Source organism: Aethalodelphis obliquidens, unplaced genomic scaffold (assembly GCF_003676395.1).
Source record: "Aethalodelphis obliquidens isolate GAN/ISIS:26980383/991018 unplaced genomic scaffold, ASM367639v1 scaffold60, whole genome shotgun sequence".
In the NCBI taxonomy this organism is placed as follows: domain Eukaryota; kingdom Metazoa; phylum Chordata; class Mammalia; order Artiodactyla; family Delphinidae; genus Aethalodelphis; species Aethalodelphis obliquidens.
In genome coordinates, this window is record NW_020838004.1 from 6735405 (window position 1) to 6753058 (window position 17654).

Below are 17654 nucleotides of genomic sequence, written 5' to 3' on the forward strand. Positions count from 1 at the left end.
GGAGAAGCAGAAGACTAGGTATAAATTATGAACTACTTGGTTTCTATCTCTGGAATATTAAATAAATATGCAGAAATGAGTGGTGCTAGAAATGTACCTGTCATAAATGGGGGACAAATGCTTTCACACCTGTCATGGAAAGAGACATTTTATCAAGTTTCTCAATATCAATCTGGAGGAACACCAGGAAGTGATTTTGGCAGGGAATAAAAGCTGTATCAACAGTGCCAGCCAGTGATATGAAGCAGAAGTTCAAGCAAGACAGAAAAGTGGAACATACCTTTAGAGACTTTTTTGAAGTCACAGTGGCAGCTAGACAGTTTAGGAGTAACGATGGAAAGCTCTTCCATGCCTGGAGGATAACTAAATTAAAGAGTCGTAGACATTAGATATGAAAGAGCTCCATTAAGTTCATCTCATTCATTCTCTGCCAGCAGAGGATTATTCCCTATAGCATAGTCTATAGGAAAATAGAATAATGTTTGAAAAAAAAAAAAAAAAGAGGACTAAAATGATTTCCCCCAGCCTACGTTAGATAGTCATTGCATATCAGAAGCTCTCAAACCACTCATCCTGTACACTATCCGAGTTAGCAAATTAAAATGATGGTAGACTTGGAGTCTTCAGGTCTAAATAACAAAGGAGGAATCCTCTGTATCAAAGTCATAGTAAAAGGCATTGATTTAATAAAAAGGGTTCAATATAAATGGAATGAATAACTGAAAATTTATATACAAAGAAGCCCTTCCCCTAGGTGGACATGGGGCTTCAGACACTTATGAGAACTTACCTGTAGTATTATTTAAACCACCATTTGCAAACCTCTGAAGTTGAAACCTTTTGCACAGGATTTTAGATGGAAGAAATGCTTTACTCTCTTGCTTGGGAATTGTGTGCCTGTAATGAAAAGATCTCTTGAAGGTGTCCCGGGCATTAAGAATTGAATAAGTGAATGTCTCATAAAAGCTAATTGTTATATCTTGATTGAATGCAGAGTATCCTGAGACCAGTGACTAGGAAGTTAAATGCAAAGGACAAAGTACAATGAAATGAGCCAAAGAGTGACATTCAAGAGTCCAAGATCTGGCTCTAGTCTCAGTCTGCTTTTCCAAGGATTTGTTTTTATATTATTACGTCTCATTTTTCTAACCTTTCCTTCACAGCTTTTAAATTTACAAACCACAGCATCTGACAAGCTATATTCTATCCTTAAAATTTATTAATAAAAAGACTCATGTTAAGAGGAGGATACAGTGGGAAGTCTTTCCTACTGAGATTCTCAACTCTCCCTGGTGATGAATGTGTTTTGTACAAGAGGCTGTGTGAGAATGTGAGCCAGCATAGCATACATAGCTAGGTGATACCAAAACCCCCAACCTCAGTGAGCCGACTGGTTCCTAAGTTGTAAGGAAAAGAAAAGGGCAAAACAGGGCGTCATCAGAATACTTCTCTTTTGAAGGATCAGCTCCTAGTAGAGAGTATTGTATTGGGGTCAGACCTGTGTAGACGCCTATGGAGTATGGACTGGCTGAACTCAATTGATGAGTTTTTATGTGAATAAGAGACAGGCACTTCCACACACTTCATGGTGCTGCTGCTGCTATTGTTTTACTCTTGGCATCGGATGACCGGATCCTGCAGGCCAGTCTGTCACTGATTCACTGTGATAAGTCACTTCTCAGTTTTACTTTCCCCTCCAGAAATGGAAATAAAAACAACTGTTCTATATTTCTCACCATTTATGAAATTTGTAAACCATAAAATGCTATATTTAAGCTTATTATATTTGGAATTATTGTGAGTTGTATTTTCCTGCTCACCTCCAATATTTTTTGCTGACAACATGCCCACGAATCAAAAGCACACTGTTTGCTTTGTGCTTATGTTGTGCTCGAAACTGTGCTTAGCACATACATTGAACTTCAGTTTACAAGGTCCTTTAGTTCCAGATTCTCAATAAAAACAATGAGTTACATATTTCCCTTGTATAGGAATGTTCATCATTTTTATATTCCCTAATTTTAGTTTTTATTGAATTACACTATTTCTGAAAAATGGGATGGTGCTTCTCTTTAAACTTTTATGATGCATATGTTTAGAATGGGTCTTCTCCTTTAAAGAGACACTAATTTTGTTCCTTAATTTTACAAGGACTTTTTAACCATCTCTGTGTGTCATAATTCTATTTATCTTTTAAGCCCTAGTTAAAATATAATTTTCTTCTGAAGTTTTATTAGATAACTTTAGATAAGAATTTAGAATCTGTTACTGATCCAATCTCATGCTTCTTGCTGTAGGACCAGTCGATAAATTGAGAGACAGTGTTGGGACAAAGAATAGCAACTTTATTTGGAAAGCCAGCAGACCAAGAAGATGGAGGACTAGTGTCCCAAAGAACCATCTTACCGAAGTTAGAATTTCGGCTTCTTTTATACTAAGAAGGGAGGCGTATGGCTGGTTGTTGCAAACTTCCTGGTGCCTGAATCTTTTGTTCTTGCAGCTGTCTACATAGGTCTGTCCACAATGTTCCTATAAACCTCCAACAAGACAAATGTTATTCTCTGTTCTCTAACTTTTAATATCTATATGAATGAAAAGTGTTATACCTTTAAAGGTAAAATCTGGGAGGCAGAACCTTGAGAATGGGCTATCATGTATATTTCAGACTACAGGCAACACTCCTTTACAAAGGTGCAGAGCCAGCATGGCTAAGCACAGCAAGAGAGCCGAAGGTTAGAGCCAAAGGAATAGATTGAGTATGGAGTCAGGTTTGTTTCTCTTTGTTACAATTCTGGAGTCAGATGACATGAGTTTCAATTTTGTTTGTGTACCCTATTAGCAGTCCAAATTTGGAAAAGGTGCTTAGGTTCTCAAAACTTGCTTTTCTTTTAGGTAAATTAGGGTGACCGTAACACCTATCTTACAGGACTATAAGAAATAATGTATTTTAAAGTGCTGTGCACAGAGCACGTCACCCCAATAAATGCCAAATAGTATAATTGTTTCAATTTATTTTCCTCTATATTTCACCACTGTTCAAATACAACATATAAGTACTTGTATATGTATACATATATAACATATCTGTCTTCTGTCCTTCTATCAATTGAAAAGATGGAAAGACCAACACAGTAATAAAGCCCAGAGAAAATGTAATGACATTAACCTTCACTTAAGTATGGTAAAGTCTGATGTGAGCAGTGAGTGTATAATGTTTCAAGGGTTAGGGCAGTGAATGCTATGCTTCAGCTATGCTAACCATGCCTTATAGATATGGAAATTACACAGAAAAATAAAGATAGATAAAGACTTTTTAGGTAAAAAATTCTCCAAGATTTATGCATATCAAATATTGCTGCACTAATAATAATAATTCCATTTGAAACAATGATCTTTTGGAGCAAGTCTAACACTAAGATAGACAACATTTACCACTTTGATCTATGATGTGTGTGTTATTAGTCCTTTGGGATTCACATTATATGACAGTTTTCAGTGGATCAATGATATTTACCTCTGTAATTGTATTAAAGGAAAGGAGAGAATGAGAAAATAAAATCCAGGCAAGAGAATAACATTCTGCTTTCAGCTGAGCTTGGAAATGGAGAGCTAATGAGATGGAGAGTAATAAGAAGACTGTTGCAGGCAACAGAGGTTACAGGGGAGAAATTTCATTTACCAATATCAGAATAAATAGTGGAGGGCTAGGGTTGGTTGGGAGGAAATTACAGATTATAGATTTCCATGAGGAAAACTATAAGAAGTCCAATGTAACTTTAGAAACAAGAAAAAAATCATTTGAAACAAATGCAGTGGAGATAGTCAATGGAATTGCTAGGGGACAAGGAAATGGTGATTGTGTGTTTAGGTGTGGGTGTTGCTGGGCTTCTATGGTCAGCCATAGAAGTACGTCATAGAATGTACTTCTAGTACGTCATAGAACTTGAAATTATGAACACTGAGAGGCTACTGCTGAAGTGAACTTTGTAGTTAAATTGAAAAACAATCAAGGTATGGAGGAGTTAAGCAGAGATGCAACTGTGACACAGTGGTGTACGTGGACAGATTTGCAGAAGGGATTGTAATGTGTTTTTAATGTTTTTGTAAAAGCTGTGAAAATCCTGGCATGCTGCCCAAATCATCAAGTCTCCGTGCAAATAGGTAGGAGGGAAGGTTTGAGATAGTTAGATGAACAGCATGGAGCATGCCGTAAGAGGCTGAAGGGGAAATAAGGTTTATTAATTAGGGGAATTAATTGGAAAGCTGTGACTTTTTCCCCATGTGGTCAAAATGGATTGGGGAAAAGATCTGAAAGGTGTATACAATTTAGTAGCTGAGCTTAAAATGCAATAATCTTGTAACAGAACCTAAAAAATTAGATGTAAAATGGCAAAGGCCAAGAGGCATGAAAATCATACTGTACTATCAGTAACTGTCATACTTATAAGGCATCATTTAATGATTTGTGTTTCTTAGGGACTTTAGTTCAAATCAGTTCGGTGAAAGAGACTGCCAAATTGCTTAGCAACAGAAGTAAATTAAATGCTATTTCAATGTAAAATGGCAGCTCTTGAATAGATTTTACTAAAGATGCTATTTAGTATGCTATGAATTTCTCCTGATCAAATTTAGAAGTCTTTTCTCTTTTAAACCTTTGAAACCTCATGGACATAGTACTCTTAACAAATATATTTTTCTATTGTATAGTTTTTGAGTTTTTCTTGAGTTCTCTGAGAACCTTTTTGTAATACAGATTTCTGATAAAGACTCACTTTAACATCTCTACTTTTATCCTCTACTTTAATTTTGTGGGTTCATTATTCACCTAATTTCAGATTCCATGTATGAACAATACATCTATTCCTTTTCTCTTATTTTTAGATTATTCTCAAATAATATCCTTCTCAGCTAATCAGGTTGTCTCTTCGGTTTCTGTTGTTGATGATAACAAACAGTAAAACATATGGATTCAGATAAATAACTTCTCCATTCGATTTGAAGTTAAAATTAATTAAATATATTAGGGCTTCCCTGGTGGTCCAGTTTTTAAGAATCCTCCTGCCAATGCAGGGGACACAGTTTCGAGCCCTGGTCTGGGAAGATCCCACATGCTGCGGAGCAACTAAGCCTGTGCACCACAACTACTGAGCCTGCATTCCAGAGCCCGTGAGCCACAACTATTGAGCCCACATGCCACAACTGCTGAAGCCTGCACGCCTGGAGCTCATGCTCTGCAACAAGAGAAGCCACCACAATGAGAAGCCCACACACCACAACAAAGAGTAGCCCCCGCTTGCCACAGCTAGAGAAAGCCCGCACGCAGCAGCAAAGACCCAATGCAGCCAAAAATAAATTAATTAATTAATTAATTTATATATATATATATATATATAATTTTACAGTTAACAAGGAACTTTCCCATATATTATCTCAAATAATGCTTATCATGAATTTGTGAAATAGATGTAATTCTAATATTGTAGATTTGGCAAGAATACATGACTTGTCTACTATTTTTTAGCTAACTACTTAATGGAGCTCAGGCTTGAGCATTTTGACTGTCAATTTAGTCTTATTTCCTAATTCAATAACAGAATGGTTTTTAAGTTCATATGACACGCCAGATACTATGCTAACGACTAAAATATAAAATATTTTGGTCCTAAACTCAAAGCGCTTATACTCTAATGGAAAAAGGTAACTGAGCTTATAGTCGAATGGAATAGGGTAACTGAGTTTATAGTCTAATGGCAAAGGGTAACTGAGTCTATAAGGTGAGAGTTTTGCTAGAATTAAATGTGGAAACAATGGAAAGACAGAGTAGGGGCAACTATTGTAGTCAAGAGAAGGATAAGGGAGGATTTCCTGAAGACATTCATTCAACCTGACACAGAGTGTGAATAAAAGACAAAACATATACAGTCATAGGCACATGCTGGGTTTTGGAAGTGAGAGAGGGTATATATATCGAGGATATTTTACATGTTACGTACAGCATGAACGAAAGCAGAGTAAAAGATAGGAGTAGTAAGACATAAACCTGGGAATAGATCATATGTTTCAAGCTTTTGGGCATTGATTTTTCAATTAGCATTTTTGTCTTTGACATTCCCCTTCCATTGCACTACACCCTCCTGTGACTTATGTGCTAATTTGAAATTTTCCATAACATTTAAGGGATACATTTGTGACTACTGGGTACTTGGGAAATGTTATCAACTGACAACTCATGTTTTGACTCATAGTCCTTGGGCTCTGCTCCTCCCTATATTTAATGTGCAGCCCAACTGTGTATAAAAAATAAAGAATATAATATAAGTATGTAATATAATATATATAATATAAAGAATATATTTGTATAATATAAAGAATATAACTTTAATAGCTACCAATACTGGCTATTAATAATAGGCCAGGACTTCCCTGGTGGCACAGTGGTTGAGAGTCCGCCTGCCGATGCAGGGGACATGGTTTCGTGCCCCGGTCCGGGAAGATCTCACATGCCTCAGAGCAGCTGGGCCCATGAGCCATGGTCGCTGAGCCTGTGCGTCCGGAGCCTGTGCTCCGCAACAGGAGAAGCCACAACAGTGAGAGGCCCGTGTACCGCAAAATATATAATAATAATAATAATAATAATAATAAGCCAGATTTACATTTCTTCTCTCTATCCTGTCCCCTTTCTTCAAGCACAGACCTGCTTGTTAAATGTAAAAAACACTGAGAAAAAATTACTACAAAGGTAGAATCCTGCCTACCTACTATCATCAGCTTGTGAAAATTCAGAAAGTGGATCTCTGGACAAATAAGTAGCATAAAATTTATAAAACATTGGATTGTTCTGCTATAAATGGTTTTACATTTCTAGACAAGGAAGTATTTTCATTTTTGATGAAAAATGATTACAATTAGTCAATTTGGATGCAATTTAAGGCCAAAATAACATACTCTGATTTTTCTAAGTGTATAAAAATTTTTCACAAGGATGTTGGTAAGAAAAAAAAAAAAATTCTAACCAAATAACTATGGAGCATGCTGAGATCACTCTCTTGACAACTTCTCACCTTAATTCTCCCAAATACAAATATTGAGTTGGCAATATGACTTTTTGAATCTCATATATATTTTACTAATGAACCTCTTGGCAAAGAGCCATTTTATATAAGCAGAGTATAGCTTGAAAACAGTTTAGGAACATTTCAATTCTATTTTCATTTAACAAGTTTGCTTATGCCAAAAGAAGTTTTGTTTCTCTCCTACCAAAAATTTTATTCATTTCCTTTTGCTTACCTTATAAATTTCAAATTCCTTAGCCTTATATTAAAGGCTCATCATGTTTTATCAAACAGGATTATTGAACATTATTCTACTCATACTATTTTATGCTGTGATTGTTCATTTAAAATGAAAATAAGCTTACATACTTCCCATATGCCAAATGCTACTCATATACTATCACCTCTAAGGAGAGCTCTAGTTATGCTTTTTCCCCCCAACTCCACTCACAAAAATGAGGAAAAATGAAATACTAAGATGCACACATTTGTCTACCATTGTGAGGGGTGAATATTTAATTGGGAAACAATAAGTGAATTATAAATGGAATTGAAGTAGGGTAAATGATCTTTATTGATTGTTCTTTTTTCTCAGTTTCCTTGCGTGTCACTTGAGAGGTGTCCAGCCATTAGAAGAGCAAGTAAAACCAGGAAAGGGAATTTTGAATGGGTAGATCGGAACAAGTCTATATTGGTTAAGAACATTGATTGTAGCGTTGGATATATCTGGTTTTAAATCCCATCTCTGCACTTAATAGTTGTTTAGCCATGAGCAAGACTCTCTAAGTCTCTAACCTCTCTGAAGCCTGCGTTTTCACATGATAAAATAATGTTTAAACTCTGGGCAGTATTAGAAAAGTCATCATATGTCTTTCACACTTACAGTGTGGCAGGGACAGTGATATGGACTTGATAATAATATCTTCTTCAATGCTTGAAACAACCCACTCAGGTGGGTGCTGTAATTGTCTTCATTTAACATGCCTGGCAAGCTGGTGGGATAAGCCAGTGATATCTGTTCATATGCAATATCAAGAAAGCCTTTTGCTTCCTGAGAAAAAGAGAAACCAGACACAACAAGATTTCACTTTGAAGGGTTTTAATACAGTTTAATAACTTATACAAGGACAGAGATATAAACCTACTAGGAGTTTAGAGGATTTTCATTTATTTATCAGTCATTCCCCGAGGAAACGGGACTGGGTTTGCTGGCCTCTCCCCACAGATTTTCTCCATCCCTCAGCAGTCTTCCCTCCTAGGGGCCTGCGAACCTTCAGGGTATAATAGTCTTTGTACTCATACTTCAGGGACTGGGGAGCGTCTTCAGTGGCCCAGAACAGTTTGCTCCACCAGTCCACTTCCTGGTGTTATTCATCCTGGCAGGGAAGAGGGGCCTTTTGGTCCTCAGGGAGAAGGCACAGTAGCCTTCCTCTGCCCGGAGTCATGCCGTCCCCACCTCCCTGAGCTGCCTGGAGTTGTTCCTTATTCCCCGGGGCTGAGTCTACATCATCTCAGCTTTGCTGGACTGAAATCACAACTTTTCATAGAGGCAACCTAGGAGCTGAAAAATGATTGCAGATGAGCAAGGCGAGGCCCGGCCACCCAGCCCACCCACCATCTCTGACTTCCGAGATGGGGAGGGGTTCAAGGTCATGGCTTCCTTCCCTGGCTCCTTTGACCTTCACAGAAGCCTTTTAATTCAGGGATCTTTAGACATAGGATTGGGGCCAATTAGGAGTGTAAGGTTAGTTCTTGGTTCTCATTGCCCACAGCTCCAGAATGAACTCTGGAAGGGCTCAGAAGTTCAGAGCCTCAGGTCCTATCCCAGGCCTCCTGAATCCAAATCTGCTTTTGCTCAAGATGTCCCAAGGATCCCTATGCATTCAAGGTTGACAGGTGCTGCTCTAGAGCAGCAGTTCTGAACTTTGGAAACATTAGAATCACCTGGGGTGAGGGTGGGGAGTAAGTGGTTGGGACTTGAAAAAAGAAAAAAAAAAAAACAAACGCTGCTCCTGGTTCCTACCCCCAGCAATTGGTCACAAGCCTTTTTTTTTTTTTTTAGAGTAGGGGGGGCTGCACCATGCAGCATGTGGGATCTTAGTTCCGTGACCTGGGATGGAACCTGTGCCTCCTGCAGTGGAAGCGTGGAGTCTTCACCACTGGATTGCCAGGGAAGTTCCTCAGGATTTTTTAAAACTGTCGGGCAATTCTAATGTGCAACCTAGGCTGAGAATCGCTGCTTTGGAGTTCTTGTGAACAAGTAGGCCTCACGCTGGGGGCGTAGATATCAGAACTCTGCTTAATCTATAGCCTCTTCAGGCACAAGGCCTGTTTCCTCTAAATAGCATGGGCCTCCAGCTCTTTACTCACCTCCTGGTACTTCTTCACAGATAGCACTACATGGAGAAAGCACAGTCATGAACCTCAGGAGAGGGGAGAATGGGGAGGAGGAGGGGCACCAATCCCACAGGGCAGCCAAGGCCTCGCCCACTCCCAGTGCCAGATTGTTGGTGAGGTCTGGGGAGGGGCAAGGAGAAAGGGCTGTACTTGGAGGCCATGGAGGCATGTAGTCCTCAGCCCAGGGGTCACAGAAGTAGGGCTGTGGGGAGTCAACGCTGGCCTGACCCACCACGGTCTCCTGCCCTAAGTCCTGATTGTCCACCACTTTCGGCACCAGGGGCAATGCAAAGGCCCCATCTATAGGCACGTACTGCAGCCCCAAGGAGAGGCCAGAGTGTGAGGCTTCTCATGAGATGGAGCTACCCCAGCCCTCGCCCAAGGCCTTCTCACCAGTGTGAGGAAGAGGGCTGACTGGGTGAAGTTGGGATTAATCTGGAAGTCCCTGATGGGCTCTGTCTGCATGGACTCTTCCCAGCATTCCACCAGGAGCCTGGGCAAATGCACCTGCTTCATGTTCCAGAGGCCCCAGGCCAGCATCTGACAGAACAGAGAGGGAGGGTGGGGAAAGGGACAGGCGGTGCCTCTGTAATGGGGTCCAGGCCTGGGAGCGATGGGGCCTCAGTGGGCCTGCAGGGCAAGGGCACGAGGCTGGGTGAAGGCAGAGTCTGAAGGCTCACCCAGGCCTCCTGTCCTGTGAGGGATGAGCCCACCAGGCCTGGATGCTGTCCTCCCTCCTCCACAAGGGAGGTACCCATTAGTTATTGCCCTTCCTCCCCTGCTGCCTATCTGGCCTCTAATCATCTCTCTCAGGGGTGACTTCCTGCTGCTGGCTGCTTCCCAGACCCGCAGCAGCTGGGGTGCCCCAGGGTTCTTAGGCACCTCTATGCCATCCAGCTCGTGGCTGACCTGGATCCCACAGAACTCCATGGCCAGTCAGCAAGCCAGCACCCCAGGATCTCACTCTCAAAAGACAAATACTGGGTACCCAGGAGCTGTCCACACCCTACTCATAGGACCACCTCAGGGCCAGAGTGGGAACCAGCTATGTGGTCTGATCTTGGCTCCAGTGCCAGGAAGGCCTGACCATCTTCCACTCTTTGCCAGGTTTGTGGCAGGGCATGTAGGTTCTGAGGTGGGGACCTCCATGCTACTCTCAGAAGAGGTGAGAAACATCCTGGCATTTGGAGTCAGGCAGGGCCGGGCCTAAATTCTGATGCTGCCACTGAGCCCCTGTGTCACTGTGTGTGTGTAGTCTCTCAGTGCCTGAATTTCCTTCTCTGGAAGGTTTTCCCTACTTTTTGCACAGGTACCATGTGAGGCTCACATGTGGTAGGTAATGAATGCTAAAGCCCTTTGTCTATGACCCACTGCAGAGGTTTGCATTAAAATACTTTAAAAGAAAAAAAAAAACACTTAGGCGAAACTATAATATTAAAAAATAATTTGTAGAACACTGATCCCATTTAATTATTAATTATGTTTTCTACCAGCTACTGTATAGGTGACAGAAAACTACAGTACAGGATTTCACTAACTACCTTTATCCAATTTTATGAGCAAACCCTGTAGGCAGTTAGAAATGTGAATATTTTGGGCACAAATATTTGAGAAGGACATGGGATATTCATGCATGGTTAAAAGAACAGGATAGAAAAAGGGAAAGAAGAATGAAAAAGTTTATAAGTATAAGTGAAGGAGAATAAGATGATAAATAGAGTTGACTATCAAATAAATAACACACATTGAATAAATAGAGAAATGGCAGAATGAGGGCAAGAGAAGGTAAAGACTCTCCTATTAAGCCCTGATGGGAATTCCTTAAATGAAAATGTCAGCCAGTATAAATTGATATTTTTAGCTTAATGGTTACCTGAGAAGAAAGCTGCTGACAATTGTTGAATAAATGTCACTCAGTATTTAATTTAGAATCTCCTTTTTAACATTTTTTTGAATCTAGAATTTTTAAGAAATTTAATTTTAATGACAATATGATACGTATTTAAATTATAGAATCAAGAGATTTGTGAATCTTAACTATAGCAATTAATGGTACACATTTAACATCCTATTGACAACTTCTCTTAAGCCAATTCTTATTTGCAAATATACTCATGGACAAATATGTCAATGCCTATTTTCTTAGATATTTTAGATTCAAATAATTTTAGAGGTCATGTAAAGCAACCCATGGGTATAAATGAAGCTCTAATAACTATAAAAATTCAAATCCCTATCCCTCGGCTTCTTTTCCCCATCTGCTCACGCAGAATATCAAGTATTTATGAAGGCCTCAAAGGTTGTCTTACATGTACATAGAATCTCATTATGTCTTGCAGGATGCAGCTGCTGTTTCACTATCTTCCTCTGGGACCCACTGGAAATTGTCATGTCCTCCGGTTACAGTGTAGGCCATGGACTTTTCAGTGCCAAAAATCAACTGTGTTCCATTAAGAAGTAGGTGAAAATACCTCTCACAATTTCTTTTACGTCTGTTAGAGGGCTAATCAGAAGCACTGTTTACACAACAATGAATATTTCAGTTTTAGAAGTTTATGTAGATTTTTGTTTTCATTTTACTTCTGCTTATCTAATTCCACCTCCCTGCCTTTTGCCAGATAGTTCTCTGAAAGAGTAAACATGAGTTCAGTGAGTATTGGAAAAGGAGACGGAGGCTGCTGAGAGCCATCAAGCTGTTTTAAACTTTACCCCTTAAGACAGACCTTTATTCCTTGATCAAGCTTATTGAGATTTGTTCCTTCTTCTTTTAGGTTAAATTTATTCTCTGGAAGTCCATTCATACTGCATAAAAATAAAATTTGGGCCAGTTTTCCAGCTGAGCACAGCAGAGATTTAAGCTGAGATATCTGCTATAGAGTAAATGGAAGTAGTAGTAATAATACCAACAACAACAACTGTAATAATTGTTGTTATTGTTGTTATTTAACCAAGGGCTTTATCTGCATCAGATAGTGTTTCAAAGAAGTGTATGCTAGCAGAATTTTAGAGGTAGAAAAATATCAGAATTTTATGTTTTCTTTTTTCTTTGCAGAATTTTTATCATATTTCAAGCTCTTTAAATTTGGCTACTTTATCCCCCTACATAAATGCCAAGTAGACAACACCTGTTTAGGAAATTACCCTGGACTATTCTCCATTTTTACCCATCCTACTTCTGTAAGTCTGGCCTCCCTCCCTCTCAGATTTTGGATCCATAACTTGACTTTGAAATTCTGTTTTCAATTTTAGCAACAATTTCACTCTTCCATGTTTGACTTAATGGATTTTACCTTTACAGCTAGATTTTGGTATTACTTAGTCACCTGATTTTATACCTCCTAAATTATTGTGGAAGATAACACAAATAATAGTAAATCTTTCCTCCTTCAACACTGACCCCTCAACTTCACACCCAGAGGTATGGGAAAAAAGGGTGAGATAAGTGATTTGCATAAGAATTAAACTGCCTCATTTAATAGGCAATAAAACTGAATTCTAGAATGGTTATGCGATTTTCTAGAGTGATTAGATGGCAAACTCCGTGAAGGTAAAACCATTCTCACTAAATTTTGCATCCTCTCATGACTCAACCGAGTGTATTCAGAGATAAGGTAATTAAACAACATTTGTTTAATTGAAAGAGACACGAATTATTTGTGGCAAAAGAAGGACCTTGTAAAAAAATTATATATATAAATTATATTTTTTAATAAATTTATGTATAAAATACAAACATCTATCTATATATATATGGCAATTGGAGAGTAGATTTTCCTTCTTTTCAGCTCCTGAGCAACAAAGAAAAGTAAATATGACTTCAGGACTTAAGTTCAGTGAATTTTATATTCCCATCTGGGAATTAACTTTTGAATGAATGTCACAAAATGCAAGATCAGCTAAAGATTTTGGAAGAGACTAGAATGGAGAATTGAAATAACAGCAAAGTGGGTATTGTCCTGGTATACTGGGGTCCAGTGGCAGGTTCCAGGGGCTGGGGCTCCAGAGGCAGGCATAGGCCATAGAAGTGTAGTGGTGAGGGGATGAGATGAGTTGTTATAAACAAACGTTTCTGTCATTTGGATTTGGCTCTGCTTTGGTTCTTGCTTGATTAACAGCTTTGGATTATCTAGATCATGTGACCGCTCCTATCCTTCCAATTAATTAATTATCTGCTTGATTTATATAGATTGTTTAACGTTACTTTCAACAAAGAAACTGACTTGATATCAGAAGTGTGGTACAAGAAATATGGATACGGATATTTAGGATTTGTTAATTGGCCTAATTTGAGCATGAATCAATTAAAATTTTCTTGCCACTTACCAAGGCAAACGTGCTCTAGAGAAAAGGTAAAACCCAAATATTTCAGAAGTTTTTCTAATTTATTTCTTATACCTTGGAACCCAGGATACCACTGAGAAATTCTAGTTTTACAGAGAGGTATGGGATCAGCTGAAACAAAGAGGTTTCAGAATGTACTTGCACAGTAGTTCACATGGGTCCTTGAACCAGTAACCTGTTTATTACCCAAGTTTCTGCATGTATAATTGGAACTGACATCTCAACATCATGCAGAATCCCCATTTGTCTCCTTTCATTACTAATGTGATAATACTTACTACAGTAAGAAGAGCCAAAAGGAAGGCCCTGGAGCTCTGTACCCAGAAGGATTCTAGATAATGAGCACTAATCCATTCTTGGGTAAGTAATAGATATTAGTTTTACCATCAAATGGAAAGTTGTAGATGTGGAAATTAAATTTCTGCTTTGATCTATGTAGACAACAGGTACATCTAATAGTTGAGTGGCATGTTACGAGGACCTTTACTTATAATATGGACTGGGGAAGTTTTAAGGCTACAGGAAATGTACCTTTTGGAAATTGAGGAGAACAGCCAGAGCATTTTTTTTTTTTAACACACATAGTGGTGTTCTCTGTTACATTGTACAGCTACTTTACTGCAGACTTTCTACAAACAGCCACTTGATATAATTCTTGGATGATTAGTGCCTTTTTTGTGTTTTATTGAGGTAAGAGTGTCTTGGAGAAGCTGTAAATCAAGACTAGGTATTTCATGTGCCATTCATTCAGGAGATGTGCTACCCCTGACAAAATCCTGAAACTGAGAGGACAGGTCTTAAAGAATTCAGAGAGGGAGTTCCTCTCTTTTGCTGTATCTTGGACTTGGTTGTTGAAGAAATACAATGGTATAGAATGTATTGGATAAAAGTGGAAAGATGGTCTTATTCATGAGAGAAGGAAAACTGGTAATAACAGGGTATCTGCCTTCTAGGAGACCACTTGTTCTGGATAAATGAACTAAACCTGCAAACTAGAGTACATGTTACATGTTTATTTCTGTATGTTTTCCCATATAGATTCTGATTCTTTATTTAAATCTGTGTTTTCCTTTTATACCTGGGGTCCCTCTTTGTCTCTATCTCTCCCTCTCTCTCTCTCTCTCTTCTACAAAGAATAATGCAAGAGCTACCAAACTTTTCTGCCTAAAACCACCTGTTGGATAAGTTATTTATCCAGTAATAATGGAAAATAATATTAGAGATTGCTATTTTCGAGATTATATCAGAAATATCAGAAACTAGGAAAGCATCTTAGTTTAAAAAATTTTACAGTAATTCTGATATTCTCTTCCTACCACTCTTAACTCCCAGAAACTTTCCTTCCTGGACTGCTATATAAAGGGAAGTCATGTTCTCTTACATGGCCCAGAGTGTTCAGAGTCATGCAGTCCTCTTCTCTCTCTTAAACCGGCAGGACCGTAACTTATAATTTCTGAATATCCCTATATCAACTAGGGTTCAATCAGAGAAATAGAAGAAGTAGGAGATTTATATTAAGATATTTATTGTAAGACATTGGTTTACAGGCTTGTGAAGGCTGGCAAGGCAAATGTGAAGTCGGTAGGGCAGACTTTCAAATAAGGCAGGCTGGGGCTTTCAGCATGAGACGAAGCTACCTTTGAGTGGAATTTTTTCTTACTTTCGGCTCAGTTTTGTTCTTAGGGTCTTTCAGCTGATTGAATCAGGTCCATCTAGATTTTCTAGGATAATCTCTCCTACTTAAAGTCAATTGATTAGGGATTTAAATCACATCTGTAAAATGACATTTCACAGCTACACCTAGATTAACATTTTGTTGAATAACTGGACACTGTAGCCTAACCAAGTTGACAAATAATAACTGGCCCTCATAATCCCGAATTTGAATCTTGGCAACAAGTATCATAACTTCGCATTTTCTTTATGTGGAGATTATCATTGCCAACATTAGCTGAAAGGGTTTTGATTGATGAATATTGAGAATATGTTGTTTTTTATGCTATATCTTGCCTGTTGGGGGTAGGGGACCACCTGTAGTTTGTAATAATTGAACTAGAGCACATGATTTCATTTTAAAGCAAAGGAGTAATCTGGATTAGACAGAAAGTCCACAAAGGTTTATAAAGCAAGCTCTGAGTCATTTCTCAGAAGAACCAGAAAATTTCATGGCACTGGTTTATATAACTTCCTACAATTTAGTGTGTGAAAAAAAAATTACCTGGGGCTTCCCTGGTGGTGCAGTGGTTGAGAGTCCGCCTGCCGATGCAGGGGACACGGGTTCGTGCCCGGGTCTGGGAAGATCCCACATGCCGCAGAGCGGCTGGGCCCGTGAGCCAGGGCCGCTGAGCTTGCGCATCTGGAGCCTCTGCTCCACAACAGGAGAGGCCACGACAGTGAGACGCCCGCGTACCGCAAAAAAAAAAAAAAAATTACCTGATGTAGAAATTCACTGGAGTTATTTAAGCTTATAAAGTGGTTACTTCATGGTTTCTGAGTTTTACTTCACCATTGTTCACAGCATAAAGGGAACCAAGTACTTACATGAAAAATGCATGTCTTTCTTCATTACAGGTTTTATGTTGTGTGACTTAGCCAAGTAATGATATTCTATTAACTTCTAAAGATTTCTTAGCACTAATTTCTTTGTAAATTAAGTAATAATCATTTACATTGAAAGTGGCTTCTCCCATTCTTTCCCTACCTAGCTGTTAAAAATGTGGCACTAGAATATAGCAATGCCAAGGTGTTCAATTTACACCATGCTAGTGAAGCTTAGAAGTTTCATTAAAAACTTGATGTTCTCAATGCCTCCAGCCCTAGTTCTTAGAATGAGGAATTTATGCCTGGGCTGTATTCTGTTAAATATATTACCACTATGTTCCTTGCTAACATTAATGTCTAAATATGCTATCTGCAGAGATCTGATGATCAGAGGGAAGGGTGAAAGGAACTTTGAAAACATTTTTGGAATCCACTGACATTTCCTCTTTCAATAGTCATCACCCTTTCAAATCTACAATCGTCTCTCTGCTGAACTACTGCCTTCTACCACTTCTCCTGGCATCCACTAAAATGTAAATATTATCATGCCAATACTTTTCCCTAAAGTGCTGTAATATCTTTTCAGGGATCTTAGAATAAACATCAACATCATTAACATAAATTTTAAGAACTTGTATGATTTGACTTTCTTCTCCATCTACAGCTTTATCTTGACAATTGCCATCTATATTTAAGCAAAATTGACCTCCTTTTAGTGCTACACTTTCTCTATAGTAGAGGTTCACATACAAAAAAATATAAATACCTCAAGGTCAATCATCCAAGTTACAAACAAGTTTCACAATTACATCACATTCATCCATATTCTATTAAGTATGACACTTTAAATGTCATCTTATTTGGTGGACCTCAGGTGCAAAGATTGAATTAATCATGCCCATCATTTTATAACATGCATCTTCATTAGTTCTTCAAGGCCTTTCTTCTCATGCTTCATTCCCTCTTCCAATTTTATACAAGACTGCTCCAATATGTTGATATTCATCTTGAATCTATATAAATCTATAGGGCTGTTTTCTCCAGGTATATATTTTAAGTTTCATAATTATATCATGATTTAAAATAATTATCGGCTCTGTTTTGTTTGTAAGGAAGAGTTGAGTAAATCCAGCTCATTGGATTGCAGTAAACCTAACTTGCTTTACCTGCTGAAATCTGGGTGTGTCAACATAGAGAGGGTTAAGAGAGCTTCTCCAGGTGCTGATTTTTACTTTCTGCTATAATCTACACTATATTTGGTGTATGTAAACTTATTCATTTTAAAGTTAATAATCTTCATTGATAAAATGAAACATGTATGAG